Source organism: Mobula birostris, chromosome 5 (genome assembly GCF_030028105.1).
Source record: "Mobula birostris isolate sMobBir1 chromosome 5, sMobBir1.hap1, whole genome shotgun sequence".
Lineage (NCBI taxonomy): Eukaryota > Metazoa > Chordata > Chondrichthyes > Myliobatiformes > Myliobatidae > Mobula > Mobula birostris.
Genome location: NC_092374.1, coordinates 72,135,524 through 72,147,855, shown reverse-complemented (window position 1 = coordinate 72,147,855; position 12,332 = coordinate 72,135,524).

Here is a 12,332-nt window from a genome sequence, read left to right as displayed (position 1 = left end):
TTTATCCACCTAACTTGGTGGATTGAAAATTCTTCAAGTTCAAATGAAGGAATCTACTATTCACGATGTAATCTCTTTAAAAACCCAGCTATTAAAGCAGTACCGAACTGAAATAAAAACTGAAAGAACGATAGGGTGAAAAAGTCCACATGATGGTTAGGTTATAATTTAACATTTAATTCTAGATTGTATGTGCCCTATTTTACTGATATCAACTGAGTCAGACAAACTGGAGATCGATAACATTACTTGGTGACAAGTCATAAAGCCTTGTGTAAAGCCAACTGGCCTGTTAACCAGATGTAAGCCTCTACTAATACAGTTCTTCTCTAAATAGTCTTACAGTATTTAACCAAAAGAAATATCAATATGCACTTAGAAACATAGAACATAGAAAACCCACAGCACAATACAGGCCCTTCAGCCCACAAAGCTGAGCCGAACCTGTCCCTACCTTAGAACTGCCTAGGCTTTACCCATAGCCCCTCTATTTTTTTAAGCTTCATGTAGCCATCCAGGAGTCTCTTAAAAGACCCTATCGTTTCCGCCTCCACCACCACTGCTGGCAGCGCACTCCACACACCCTCCACTCTCTGCGTAAAAAACTTACCCTTGACATCTCCTTTGTACCTAATTCCAAGCACCTTAAAACTATGCCCTCTTGTGCTGGCCATTTCAGCCCTGGGGAAAAACCTGACTATCCACACGATCAATGCCTTCATTAGAATAATCTTACTGAATGACAAATCACAAGTCAAAACTTATACAATGAAAATAAAGTAGAAGGCAGTGAACTGAAAGGCTGGTTCCCGCTTCTTATTCCGCAGAAGTGACCTGACTTGCTGAGTGATCCAACATTTTCTGGTTTAATTTCAGGTTTCTAGCAACTGTTGCATTTTCCTTGTTTTTAATGAAATGGCACCTCTAAATAAAACTAGTTAACATTTTATGGCAATTCTGACCCACCATAACTGGGGTTAAATATGTTTCTAATGATTTATATGAAACTAGCTACCTTACCTTCAAGGGGATTATTGGAATACAATTAACACAGTCTTTTCTCCAGTGGCATTCCTTAACAGCAATCTACTGCATATTGTGTTGTCATAGCAATGCATCATTATTCTGGGCATTATGTCTTCCCAATAACACTCATGGCAAGTTGTGGGAACAATGCCATTGTGTTACTGTAGCTGAATGCTAAAAGTAGAAAGCCACTGCCAGAGGGTGAACTCTTAATATTGGAACAATTAGTATATTTAGGAAATAGCCTTTTATCAAATGTACTCACAGTTAAAAATGATGAAAGGCCTTGAAATCACAGGATACAGCAAGGTAAACAAAGATTGCTGTCCACTAGAATAACAACTGCAATGATACACAACATACGTGACACACATACTCTGGAAACTGACCTCAGGATGTACAGAGATGTCTAGTTCTGCGATGTGTACATGATATAGATATAGTGTACTTGATCAAGCTTATTTAGTGAAATTACAGGCCAGTTTCACTCACTTCAATCCCATGTAAAATTCTTGAACATATTATTCACTGTCACATTATGAACCATCTAGACAGACACAATGCTCTTACTCACCATCACCATGGATTCCGTCAGGGCAGATCTTGTGACACGCAACTTGCAGGGTTGATCAATGACTTCGCAAAGATCCTTGACAATAGAAGCCAAGTAGACCTCATCTTACTCGACTTCAGTAAGGCATTTGACATGGTCCCCCACCAGAGATTGCTACGTAAGCTTAAATGTGTGGGCATTAATAACAGCCTTCTATATTGGTTAAACATGTTCCTTACCAACAGACAGCAACGTGAGTTTCTTGAGGGGGCAGAGTCCCCTGAATCTCCAGTAACATCCAGAGTGCCCCAGGACACCGTGTTGGGACCCTTACTTTTTCTCATTTATATCAACAGCTTGCCAAATATAGTCGTCCAAAGTCAGACTTTTTGCAGATGACTGCATAATCTACCGTGAGGTAAAAAATGACAAAGATGCTCAGCTGCTGCAAAATGATATTGATTCATTATGTCAATGGGAGTCTCAATGGCAAATGTCCTTCAACTCATCTAAATGTTATGCTATGCATGTCAGTCACAAGGTTAAACCAATCGACACGATATATGATATGAATGGACAGATTCTTGAAACAGTCACCCACCACCCATATCTTGGTGTTGAAATTAGCAAGGATTTTAACTGGGCATGCCACATCAACCAGATTACAGCCAAAGCAAATAAAATGCTGGGTATCCTGAGAAGAAACCTCCACTCATGTAGTAAATCCGTCAAGGACATGGTATATAGGACATTCGTTCATCCAAAGCTTGAGTATTTCACGGTTGTATGGGATCCCCATCAAGCCTAATAAGAAGTCCATTGAATAAATCCAATGCTGTGCTGCTCTCTTTGTGTTAAACGATTACGGCAGGAAATCCAGGGTCACCAACATGCACTCTAATCTTCAATGGGAACCACTTGAAAACTGACGTATTAAACTACAGTTAATTTTCATTTTCAAAGAAGTTCACAACATCACTCCATCAAACATCAAAATTCGTCACAGGGTCAGTTCAACGCAACTCACGTATTAGAAACTCCTTCATTCAATTAGGTTTGCTACCAGTACTCTCTCTACCCAAGATCAACAAGATCTGCGCAGTATTTCTGACATTAATATTTTTAAAGATAGACTCAATCAAAGCAATTTAGGGGATCTAGTCAAAAAAGCTCACTTTACAATTTAACTCCCATGCCATTCACACTGACTGCGCGTTACAACAGCCGTCCGACAGGGCTTGTGCAGTACCAAGCAGAAGCAGAAGCAGAATATTAGAACAAGGCAAACATGATGTGACCAGGAAGTGTTCTGGGATAGTTGGTTAAATGTACAGGAAACATTATGGGAATGTTGAGATGGATAAGATAAAGCACTGTATTAATTTTATCCCAATCAACACCTCTTGAGAGCCATATCAAAACTTCAAACCATGACCCACTGATGAGATTAAGAGAGAGAGAGAGAGATAGGTAATAGAGGCGTGCCTCAGCCTCATGAGAAATGATCATTTCACTTTTGATGGGAAGTCGATCACCTGCGATGTATTATGGTTGTATCTGAATGATGCAAACACAATGCTTTTGAGATTCATTGAGGCTTTTCCACCTGTCCTTCCATGTGCAAATGCTTATACTGAGATTAATTAAATAAAGTCTTGCTGTATCTATGACTGTGCAGTTTGAGTGGGCTCTTCCACTCCAATAATGTAAACTGAAATCAATATGAAAATTAAATTTGCTAGGTGCTTTTTCACAGAATTTAAAGATGTCTCAGTATGCTTAATAAGCCACTTCAAAAGCTATTATTACATGTTGTTTCTTCATCTGTGCAGCATATTAATATCCTCTCTGTCCTCTGACTAATTCAATGATTTTTTTTTAACTTTCCCCTTCATGTGTTGACCTACTCTTCCATCACATGCATCTCTGCTGTGTATTTTACCCTCTCAAGTTTAAGATAAAGTTCAATTTTAATTGTTATTCAATCATACATGAATACAGCCAAATAAAACAGTGTTAATCTGGGGCCAACATGTAAAACATAACACCAGCAATCACAAACATCACAAGGCATATTCAATATAAGTGAGTAAGCACATATATCAGTAAAATACAGTCAGACAAAAGAAAAGTTCCAAGACCCTGAGTCCATAAATTTTGCAGGAATCTGAAGTTGACCACAACACAGATTGGCTTCTGCCGAATGAACACTAGGGTCAGTATCGACTCCATCCTGGAGCCATCCACACTGACTTCATTCACCGAATCCTCTGATGCCTCTCTAACACAAGCAGCAGCACGATCTGTAACAAATCCAGCTCCTTCAGTTTCTCCACCAATGAGCAACTCACTGATGGGGTCGTACTTTACACATACTTTAATTTCTTAATGTCCAGCAAGATCTTGCAATCATAAATGCATTTAAAAAGGACAATAATACCTTTGGTTAACCCATAAAAGAAGCTGTGATCGGACACACCACCATCTTACCAGAAATCTTTTTGTGATAATAGTGCCACATTCTCTGAATAAAACCAATTTGGCTGAATTTATTTTTGGATTTATCAGCAACTACATGATATTTATAGTGCTTAGTTTAGGCCGTGACTGCAAGTGAACTCGTTTATTTCTATCTCCCCTATCAAAACCTTTTATAATCTAAAATATCTCTGCCAAATCAAATCTCAGTCTTCTCTGTTCTCGAGTAAAGAGCCTTAGGCTGTTCATACAATGTCTCTGGAAGAATATAACTTTTAGTTTCTGCTGTCATCCCAAAAAGTTCTTTTTTGCAACGTTGCTAGTGTCTTAATATTTTTCCATATACCTTATGCAGAGAGAGAGGAAGAAAGAACACTTGAAAGAGATTCATTTTGAGCAGAAGGACAATTGGAGGATAGCAACATAATGTGTAGGTAGCAGAAATTTAATAATGACTTTGCTTTGAACCTAATGGGCATACAGTTTGTCATCTTCAAAAATTCCATAGGTCATTGAATAGTTTCCACAAATTGGAAGGCAGCAAATATAATGTCACTGTTTTAGATAAGAGGATGCAAAGGGCTTTCAAAGGAATAGACAAGCTAAGTGAGTGATCAAATATATGGCAACTGGAATATAATGATCTATTTAATGAAAAAACAAAGAAGCAAAGAATTTTAGAAACGGTGAGGATTTGCAATGAATTTGTGATCAGCAGGCCATTAGTATCCTTGCACTTAAATCATATAAAGTTAACTGGAGGTACGACAGTCAGAAATTCAGAAGGTATGCTAAACTTTATTGTAATACAGGATTAAAATATAAGTGTAAAAATATTTTGCAGAAGTTACTAGCATATTTGTGAGACTTGAAATAGCGTGTGCTTGTCTGTTTATTCTTGTGCAATGAAGGTTCACGTGATTGATTCCTGGGAAAAGGAAAATGTCCATTGAAGATCAAGTTTGAAGCAGAAGCAGTGATCACATTAGTTAGTTCATTATGATGCAGCATATTTATTGAACTGTACATATTACTTAAAATAGAATGGGAGCTCTAATCAGTTATTTAGTGAACAATAGGAGAAGATGGCGGCGCGACGCAGTGCGCAGCTGCCACTCCGGTGAATGATATCTGTTATCTGTCAAGTAGGGAGCTGTACACAATCCTGATTTGATGGAGACAGACGTGAGAGCATGGAGGAAATTTCTGAAATGCCTGCTTTGCTTCAGCTGTGCGATCCAGAATCTCCAGAATCTCTTTGCTTGTTGCTCGGCAGCCGGGGAGAGGTCGAAGCGCTCGGCAGAGGATGGTGCTTGGGAGGCTGTATCAGAGGGGCTGGTCGGAGGCTCAAAGTTTTCGGACGGACTCGGAATCGGCTGTGGTCGGGTGCTTCTAATACACCAGCAAATTGTTGGCACCTGGAGGTTTATGGCAGGGAGAGTTTCTCCCTTTGCTGCCTGCTATCGGGACTATCAAGATTCGATCGGAACTTTGAGACTTTTTTTTTACTGTGCCCATGGTCTGCTCTTTATCAAATTGTGGCATTGTTTTGCACTGCTGTAACTACATGTTATAATTATGTGGTTTTGTCAGTGTTAGTCTTTGGTTTGTCCTGTTTTTTTGTGATATCCCTCTGGAGGAACATTGTATCATTTCTTAATGCATGCATTCCTAAATGACAATAAACGAGGACTGAGTGTCATCATAATCTTAAAAAAAATACATTGCAGTTATGTATTACTTACATTAAGGAAGGTAGAGAAAAACTCTGCTGAAGTTGAGAATATGTAACGGATATTGACCTTGTTGTGAAAATTCACACTGAACTATGCTTTTATCTTGATCACAGGTGTAAGAAAAGTGTTTGGTCGTAAGTTAGCAACACTGACAAATTCTGTAGTGACAATAAAAAGGATGGGTACTTGGATTTCACAGTCAACTATGAAGGTCTGAAAATAAGTCCCGCCCCAAGCACGTTGTTATTGTTACTATTTGAGAATACAGAAATAGGGAACAAAAGTATGCACTGAAAAACTGAAAATCATAGAAAATTATTTTCTGATTAAGGGTATAATAGTGGCGCTGTGGTTAGCACAAGGCTATTACAACTTGGAGTTCAGAGTTCTATTCTGTAAGAAAGTCTGTACATTCTTTCCCATGTGTACATGGGTTTCATCCAAATGCTTTGGTACCCTCCCACAGTCCAAAGATGCACTGGTTTTAACTGTAGGTTAACCGGTCATTGTGAATTGTCCTGTGATCAAGGTATGATTAAGTCAGTGGTTTGCTGGGGGGCACAGCTCACTAGGCCAGGAGGGCCTGTTCTGTGCTGTATCTCTAAATAAAAGTAAAATAACAATTAAATGAAGCTAGCTGGAAAAGCACAGATAAAAGTTCTAAAATGAAAACAAATATCAAACAAAAAGCATGAGCTCACATTATAGTGGGAGAGTCTAAGCACAGAAGACACAGCCTCAGAATAAAGTGCCTTTCTTTTAGAATGGAGATGAGGAAGAATTTCTTTAGCCAGAGAGTGGTAAATATGTGGAATTCTTTGCTACACGCAGCTGTGAAACCCAAGTCATTATGTATATTTAAGGTAGAGGTTGATGAATTCTTGATTGGTCAGGGCATGAAGGGATACAGGAATAAGGCAGGAGATTGGGGCTGAGAGGGAAAATGGATCAGTCTTGATGAAATGGCAGAGGTTTCTCGATGGATCAAATGGCCTAATTCTGTTCTTATATCATTTGGTCATATTATGACCAATGATGTGTTTATAGCTGTGATAAAAGAAAAGTTCACTGAACTGGCAACTCAAAAAATGTTGTGAAGTCAGATTGTAGAAACTGTTTCAAACTTAGCATTCTAATGTTGTGACCATAAAGGCAATAAACAGAAGTTTTAAAGAGAACTCAATGAACTGACACTTTATCTTTGTTTCTCTCTCCACAGATGCTGCAAGATTGCCTGTGTGTTTCTAATATAATCTACACTTTACTGAAAAAACAGTTTTTCGTGTTGACTGGGATTAAGTATCCAAAAAGTCAAGAAGGTAAAACGAGATTTCAGACCTAGATCAACAAAAATCTTAAGTACAGGGATAGAAATGCCTAATAGGCAATAGACAATAGACAGTAGGTGCAGGAGTAGGCCATTCGGCCCTTCGAACCAGCACCGCCATTCACTGTGATCTTGGCTGATCATCCACAATCAGTATCCAGTTCCTGCCTTATCCCCATAACCTTTGATTCCACTATCTTTAAGAGCTCTATCCATCTCTTTCTTGAAAGCATCCAGAGACTTGGCCTCCACAGCCTTCTAGGGCAGAGCATTCCATATAACCACCACTCTCTGGGTGAAAAAGTTTTTCCTCAACTCTGTTCTAAATGGCCTACCCCTTATTCTTAAACTGTGGCCTCTGGTTCTGGACTCACTCATCAGCGGAAACATGCTTCCTGCCTCCAGCGTGTCCAATCCCTTAATAATCTTATATGTTTCAATAAGATCCCCTCTCAGCCTTCTAAATTCCAGAGTATACAAGCCCAGTCGCTCCAATTTTTTGACATATGACAGTCCCGTCATCCCGGGAATTAAGCTTGTGAACCTATGCTGCACTCCCTCAATAGCAAGAATGTCCTTCCTCAAATTTGGAGACCAAAACTGCACACAGTACTCCAGGTGTGGTCTCACCAGGGCCCTGTACAGCTGCAGAAGGACTTCTCTGCTCTTATACTCAATTCCTCTTGTTATGAAGGCCAACATGCCATTAGCTTTCTTCACTGCCTGCTGTACTTGAATAACTCGCGTTTCCAAATAAAATCGAAGAAGAAAATTCCAGTGGCAATGAATTCAAAACACAGGGAGGCAGACACTGAGTGCCAAAATTTCCAAGAAACTTGGACACTAGATTGCATGGAGAGGTGGCAATATTCCTTGAAAACAAAAATGAGGATGCTTCACATTTTTTTGATCCTGATTGGCTTGCAACCTTGGCATTTCTTTTGGACATTAGATCTCACTTAAATGACTAGAATTTACAACTTCAAGGAAAACATTAGCTGATACATGAGATGTATGGTCATATTGTGGCCTTTGAAAGAAAACTGCAATTGTGGGAGTACCAGCTTCAAAAAGGAAATTGTGCACATTTTCCCACTTTTCAAAAAAGTAAAGCACAAGATCCAGGCATTTTTGTGAATATGGTCCAAGAATTGAGTAAAGAGTTTTCATCTCGTTCTGCTGATTTTCACTTGCATGCAAATGAGTTCAAGCTGTTTGCTACTCCATTTGGTGCAGAAGTGGACACGGCATTAGAAATTTTTCAAATGGAATTGATTGAGATGCTGTGTGATGACATATTGAGATCATAATTTCATTCTAAAGATGTGTCAGTGCTTGACTGCTATAGAAAATATATTCATCCAAGTGGGAAGTATTCTAACTTAGTGGACCATGCAAAAGAGATGGCATCATTGTCTGGCAGCACTTATCTGTGTGAGCAATTATTTTCAAAAATGAAGCACACCAAGAACCATTTGAGAACAAGACTAACTGATGCCCATCTGGATAATGTCTTGCTCTTGGCATCAACAAGTCTGACACCCAATATTGAGAAGCTTTCAAGCAACAAATGGCATCAAGTTTCACATTGATTTATTAACTGTTTGCATTAAAATTTTATTTTTTATTATACTTAATTTACCACCATTCAATGCATCACGTTCATACATTTTATGTTTAAAGATTCTTTGTGTCCTTTTAATAGATTCAAAAGATGCCTTGATTGAAATAAATTGCAACTAAACTGAGTTCTTTGATTACTAATTGGCATCCTTGGTTAAACACAAAGGATTTTCTAGCATGCGTTATTCATTAATTTGAGGAAAAATATAACTAGATGTATTTAATGGATAATTCCCATATTTCAACTTTTTTATGGCTTTTATCTGGCCCACCGTCTGCTCATTAATATGCGATCCGGCCCACAGAGGCAAAAATGTTGCCGACCCCTGCTCTAAAGTCTCATTTGTCCTCCCATTTCTGAATTCACTCCTTGATTAGAAACATTCTATACCTTCATTACTTCTAACAAAGTGCATTGCCATACACTTCCCTACACTGTGTTCCATCCGCTACTTCTTTGTCCATTCTCCGAATCTTTCCAAGTCCAACCGCAGACTCCCTACTTCCTCAAAACTACCTGCATCTCTTAATATCTTTGTATCTTTCACAAACGTGGTCACAAAGCCATCAAATCCATCATTTAGATCATTAACGTTTAATATTCAATGTAACAAATCCTACACCAAACCCCGCAGAAAGCCACTCGTCACCAGCAGTCAAACAGGAAAGCCTACCTTGGCCTTAGGCCAGTCAGTTAGTGTTCTGTCCAGGCTAATATCTCTCATGTAGTACCATTGGCTCTTATCTTGTTTAGCAGTCCCATGTGTGGCACCATGTCAAAATATTTCTGAAAATCCAAACACACAACACTCACTGATTCTCCAATGTCTATCCTGCCTGTTATTTCCTCAAAGAATTCCAACAGATTAGTCAGGCAATATTTCCCCTGAAGGAAGCCATGCTGAATTCAACCTACTTTATCATGTGCCTCCAAGTACACCAAAATCTCTTACTTAATAACAGATTCTAATATTGTGCCAAATGCTGAAGTCAAGCTAACTAGCGAAAAGTTCCTGACTTTCGCCTACCTCCATTTAAAAAAATCTGGAGTAACGTTTTCAATTTTCCAGTCTTTTGGAACCATTTCCAGAATCAGGTGACTCTTGAAAGATTACTTCTCACTCCTCCACAATCTCTTCAGTGACAACCTTTAGAAACCTGGATTGGAATCCATCTGGTCTAGCTGACTTATTGACACAAAATACTTATTCATTTTGTCTGTCATTTCCTTGTTGCCCTTTATTACTGCCCCTGTTTTTCTTTCCAGTGGTTCAATACATACTCTTACTTTATATAGTAAAGCTGAAAAACAATTATTTGATATCCTCTTTTATTTTATTGGCTAGTTTACCTTCATATTTCACCTTTTCTCTTCTTATTGTTTTTTACTTATTCTCATTGGCTTTTAAAGGCTTTCCAGTCCCCTGACTTCTCACTAATTTTAGCTATATTGTAAGCACTCTCTTGCTTTTATGCTACCTTTGTCTTCCATTGTCATCCAAATTTTCCTCACCCTCCCTTAGAATGTTTCTTTTTCTTGGGATGAATCAATCCTGTGCTTCCCAATTACTCCAAGTAACTCCAACCACTGCTGCTCTGCCATCATCCCTGCTAGTGTCACCTTTCAGACATTGTTGGCCAGCTCCTTCTCATGCCTCTGTAGTTACCCTTACCAAACTATAATAACGATACATCCAATTTTAGCTTCTCCAACTCAGACTACTGTGAATTCTATCATATTATGATCATTACCACCAAAGGACTGCCTTACCTTAAGCTTCCTAATCAAATCTAGTTCATTACACAGTATGCAATCCAGAATTACCTTTTCTCTAGTGGACTTGAACACAAGAGCTAAGAAAAAGCATTTCATAGATATTGTACAAAGACTTTCTCTTGGGATCCACCACAAACTTGATTTTTTTCCAATCTACCTGCACATTAAACCCCCTCCCCCACCCTCCCCCATGACAATCATAACATTGTCCTTTTAACATGTCTTTTCTATTTCCCATTGTAAGTTTTAACCCACATCTTGGCTTCTGTTTGGAGGCCTGTATATCACTCCCATCAGCGTCTTCTTACTACTGCAGTTTCTTAACTTCACCAAAAGAATTCTACATCTTCTGATCCATTGTATTTATTCATCTATTTATTTGTTTATTTATTTATGCAGTCACCTATCATTTTTGCAGTATTTTTTATGTTTTGTGCTATATATTGCTGGCACAAAATAAGACATTTAATGACATATGTTAGTGATAATAATCCTGTTTCTATTTCTGATTTTATTTAGAGCAAATTGTCACAGTAAGTGCACATTAGCCAGTGCGAGCAAATTTAAATTATGAATAGGTGAACTAAAAACAACAGATTCTGTTCTGTAAACACAAGGAATTCTGCAGATGCTGGAAATTCAAGCAACACATATCAAAGTTGCTGGTGAACGCAGCAGGCCAGGCAGCATCTCTAGGAAGAGGTACAGTCGACGTTACGGGCCGAGATCCTTCGTCAGGAAGTTGGATAGATGTTGCTGTACCTTTCTGTTACAACTTGTTTGTCATTCTTTTGCTTTCCTGTCTCCAACTGTGAGCATTCAAAGTGATTATTACCAAACAATTTGGTCTGCAACCTTTCTTTGGCAATTGCCCCTGTTCACTCCATCTTTTCCCCTCTGCCAATTAACACAATTGTTTTCACATTCTGATGAAGATTCCTTGATCCACAGCATCAATATTGTTTCCCCCTCAGTAATACTGTTCAACCTGCTGACTGCTTCCAGCATTTGCTGTTTTGTTTCTGTTTTCTTAATTCACCAACACTATATCCATGCTAGTTATCAAATCAGGAGAGGTAATAACTAGTTACTAGTATACATACACAGTGTATACTGTGTGTGAGAGAGAGAACCCATGATCACTGCTTCATTATTCCTCTTTTACTATTATTTATTTATTTGATAATTTACAGTAATTTTACATCATTGTACTCTACCGCTTTCACAAATTTCACATCATATGAGACAATTCTAATAAACCTGATTCTGACTTTGATTCATGGGTTCACAGACTATTCAGAAGGGAAGAAGCTGTTTCTGAATTGTTCACTGCAGGTTTTCAAAGCCCCTACACCATGTCCTTGATGATAGTAAGGAAAAGAGGGCATATTACAAGTGGTAACGGTCCTTACTGATGGATGCTACCTTCTTGAGGCAACACCTCTTGAAAATATCCTCAGTGGTGAGGAAAGTTGTGTCCACAATGGCTCTAGCTGAGCCTATAATCCCCTGCAGCCTCTTGTGATCCTATGCATTACAGCCTACATACCAGGCTGTGATACAACCAGTCAAAATGCTCTCCACTCTGTACCGAAGAAATTTGCAAGTCTTTCAAGACATACCAAACTACATAAACTATGAATGAAGTAGAGCTGCTGGCATGGTTGCATTGATGTGTTTGGTCCAGCATAGATCCTTGGAGATATTGATTTCCATAAACCTGAAGCTGCTCAGGCTTCAATGTAGATCCTTCAATGAAAACTGTTGTGTGTTCTTCAGATTTCCCCTTCCTGAAGTCCACAATCAATTCCT